The following is a 4,212-nucleotide window of genomic DNA, read 5'->3' as shown; positions in this document are numbered from 1 at the left end:
TGGTGAGATCCTTCACCTTTCTCACCAAATACTTGTTCATCCTCTTCAGCCATCTGATTCTCTTGTGGGATTTCCTCACCCCAACTGGTTGCTTTTGAGAGCACACATACTCCTCAAAATCGAAATCTTCCGAGCTATCTCCCTGTCTTTGACCGGTTTCTTCTCTCTTCTCAGCTTCAGACTCCTCCTTCAGGTTGTACAACTCCTCCAAAGGTGGTGCAAAGTCGATGTTGTCTCCTAGCCGAATCTTGGTGCATAATACATTGGTAGGATCATTTGGGCGGCTCCGGCGGTTGGGTGGACGAACTTGAAGAGCGTCATGTCGTTAGGCCTCTCATAGGCCAAAAATCTCGCCAACACGAGGTAGTCGATGTCCAGCCATCTCGGATTGTGTACCACTCCCTTCAAGGGCACATCCCATGCCACCAAGATCGGTGTGACCAATCCTCCAATGGAGATCTCTCCGCCTCCTTCTCTTCTCTTAACGGCCCATGACTTGAGGTAGAGGAACTGATCGAGCAGCACAAACACCATGCTAGTATCCGCAACATCTCCAACTAGCAATGTACCATCCCTAGCATTGTCCAAAACTCCACACAATGCAACATCCAGCAGCTGGAGCTCGTGGTCATTCACATTCCCAGTCTCCTTTCTAGCAAAAAGAGTGCATGCGAGGGACTTGTGAAAATACCTCAAGACAGGGCTCCTTATTTGAGCGGATTTGGAGCTTGTGGACTTGTAGGGTAGCTTGTCTCCTATTGTCAGCCATAGGGACCTCATTTCCTCCTTGCTAACCTCCATTCCTTCTCCATCACCAGCGTTGAAACCATATAGCTTCTCCATCTCCTTGAAAGTGAGCCGGTACTCTTATTTTCTCACAGAAAAGGTGACGAACCCGATCCCCCCATCAGGTAGCAGGGTCGGGGGATCCTCAAAATTGTGCAGCTGAAGTGTGGAGAGAAAGTGGACCGTCTCCTCCACATAAGCTTCAAGGTGAGCTCTCATCATTTGGCCTAGGTGGCACATGTCGAACAGGAACTCGACATCTCTAGCGATGCCCAACTGCTTCATTGTCTCACGGTGAGGGTATCAGATACCAACGAAGCTCATCTTCCGGAAAACCTTGAAGAGTTTTGCCGAAGTCTCCACTTCCTTCTGTTTCAGCCACCGCGAGGCTTGGCGTGTTCTTTCTCTCTGCTCCTCTCCTCTCTCTCGGTTCTCCTCCTCTCCTTGTTGATCCTCTTCCTCAGCTGCTCTCTCAGCTACCTTCTCAGCCTTCTCTAAAGCCGGTCTTTTCCCTCGTGCAATTGCAGCTCTGCTCCTTGATTGAGAGGTTTGGATCTCCCCTTGCTCTTCTCCTCCAGCATCAGAATCGACCTCCATGGGGTCGGTAAGGGTTTGTTCGGACGTAGACAGGTCCCTACGTCATGGAGATCGACAAACAGCACTCGCCATTGGGCTCGGTGAGCGAACTCGACGGTCTACATGATCAGTTGCTCGAGCACCTGATTGGGTGGCAGATCGGGTTGAGCATCGGGTTGGTGAAGCAACCGTTGGCTTGGGAATACGAAACATTTCCTCTCCCTTAGTACTCTTGAGGTTCGACGGCATCACCTCCTGTTGTAGCAGCGGTGGAGGTTGATCTTCTTCCCTTCCTTTGGTAGGTTTTACTGTGTGACTCCATGTTTGAACCCTTGAGAAGAAAAAGCTAAGTCTCGAGGTCAATAGGGTTAGTCTCAAAGTAAATCGAATGAAACTCGAGTTTGAGAGAGAATAGAAACTTTGGAATGTAAAAACTCTAAGGTTGAGAGAAACTTATCGGTGATGGTTGGGGAGAGGGTGTCGAAACCCTTAAATAGGCTAGGGTTTGGTTGGTGGGATTCACCGAGAGTGGGCTTGGCTTGTGGAATTCGGACTCCACTCGCCACCCGAGCAGGGACACGATCAGGCGCGTCGAGTACGGTGTCGGGTTGACCCTCGGGTTCCTCAATTTCTCTTTCTAACTTTTCCATTTTTTTTTTTTAATTTTGCAAAAAGAGAAAAATAAATAAAACAAATAAACTAGAATTAAAAGATACCTTTGGGACTTCCTCCCAAGTGAGCTTGTTTAAAGTCACTAAGCTTGACTCTTCATGCTCCTTAAGCATGGGTTCTTTCAGGGAGAGGTTTTGGAATCCTCTCCACTGTAGCAGGCTGGTTCAACTGATTCTCCAGGTTTTGTCCAGGTTCCAAGGCAAATGTGGTGTTGACCTCCTCAAGATGTTGCACCTTCCTCTGCTTGGTATTAGTGGAAAAAGCTTGACCATCAATGGTTAGCCTCTTAATCCCCTTCTTCACATCAAATTCCATCTTGAAGTGCTCACCATGCTCTATTCTGATCTTCCCTTGCTTTACCTCAATCACAGCACCAACTGTTGCCAAGAATGGTCTCCCTAGGATAAGTGGATCGTCTGGTTCTTTATCCATGTCGAGGATCATGAAATCAGTAGGGACTTCCACTCTTCCAATCTTGAGAGGCAGTTTTTGTAGGATCCCAATCGGATGTGTGATCGTTCTGTCAGCCATAACCAAATACAAATTACTTGGTTTAAAACTGGTGAATCCCATCTTATTGGCTACTGACAGCGGCATAATGCTAACCGAAGCTCCAAGGTCGCACAAAAAATTCTTGAAAATCCGGAGTCCTATCGAGCATGGCAAAGTAAATGAGCAAGGATCCTCCAATTTTTCGTCAATTCGCAGCTCAGGATCTAAGCACACTCCACTCCTGAGAATTTAAAACCCAATTTCCTTGACAGCTTCCTTAACCTCATTCTCAAGCCGAGCTGCCTCCTTGGCGGATTCCTCTCGAAGTTCGTGTGGTGGCAAAAGCTTAGGAGGTGGAGTCCTACGCTTGGCCATTCGCTCTGTAAGCGCCTCCAGTTGGATGTCAAGTGCAACATTGAACCTTTCCTCTAATTCTCTTTCTACTGCTACAGGTGGTTGAGGCTTACCTCTCGTTTCAACATCTACTCGATGAATCATCCAATCACCCTCATCGGGTAGGTCACCGGGTTCTGCTTTGGGTGGTTCTTCGATTTGTGATCCCCTAACCAGTGCTCGATCATCAACTCGATCTGTCTCCTCGGATGACGGCTAGGGTTCATACTCGGATATGTAGTACTTGGCCTAATTTATCATTGAGTAATCCCTATCCTCCCCATCTTGAACATCACTGTCCTCAGTGAGGTAATCCTCATAGTCATCATCAAGGAAGATGGCTTGGGCAGTGGCGTAATCCTTAGGGTTTTGAACTGCTTTCCCTGGGAGTTGGTTGATCTTTGGAGCCGGTTGGTTGTTGTGGTGGCCTTCTAGATATCGAACCTTAGTATTGAGCGACTCGTACTTTGCGTTCAAATCATTGTATCCTGAGTCGATCTTGTTGCTCATTTTGGCAAAACGTTTTGCGATGTCCATAGATGCTGAAGCCTGATTCTGAATCATTTGCTGAAGTAGGCCATGTAACTCAGCTTCTTGTGATTGATTTTGCGTACCTTGAGGTTGTTGAAATCCAGGTGGTTGGTTGTAGTTGCCAGAGTACTGCTGCTTAGGTGCATAGCCTTGATTGTATTGGGCGAAAGGCTTCTGTTGTACCTGGTTTCCTTGAACCGCAGATGGGTAAGTTTGGTCATGAGGGTTAGCAACATTTGGGTTCCGATAAGATAGATTTGGATTAGGCTTGTAGTTGTGGTACCCATTGTTGTAACCTCCCTGATTGTTGATGTAGTGAACATCCTCTATCTGTACAGTCTCCCCATCTTGTTGTAAAAACTGCTCTTCCTCAGATAATGCATGAACATGCTGCTGCTGGTTGTAAAGCTTGTCGAGCTTGTCATTGAGGGCTTTCATGTCCCTCTTGTACTTGGCATCTTCCTCTCCCGTAGATCGCACAAAGCGATCATATTCCTCATTATAATTGCCATCAGATTGAGCCAAGTTCTCCACTAGGTCCCAACCTTCATCAACATCCTTGTTGAGGAAGTTACCATTGCTTGCGGTGTCCAGCAACATCTGTATCTTGGGGACCACTCCTCTGTAAAGTGTACTCAGCAATGAAGCATTGCTGAAACCATGATGAGGACATCTGGTAGTGTATCCCTTGAAACGTTCCCAAGCTTCACTGAACGTTTCATACTTCTTCTGAACAAAGCTGGAAATGTCATTTCGCAGTCT

At 47.1% G+C, this 4,212-nt stretch overlaps 1 non-coding gene across 1 annotated transcript; it reads left to right on the top strand.

Moving 5' to 3' along the window:
* Positions 1–4,105: 4,105 nt before the first annotated feature.
* Positions 4,106–4,212, top strand: LOC147946880 (small nucleolar RNA R71). Its single transcript, XR_015595602.1, has one exon. It is a non-coding gene; the product is annotated as a small nucleolar RNA R71 (small nucleolar RNA).

Source organism: Camelina sativa, chromosome 3, assembly GCF_030686135.1.
Source record: "Camelina sativa cultivar CO46 ecotype springtype chromosome 3, ASM3068613v1".
In the NCBI taxonomy this organism is placed as follows: domain Eukaryota; kingdom Viridiplantae; phylum Streptophyta; class Magnoliopsida; order Brassicales; family Brassicaceae; genus Camelina; species Camelina sativa.
Note: the sequence above shows the minus strand (reverse complement) of the source record. Positions and strands in the feature narration are given on the sequence as shown.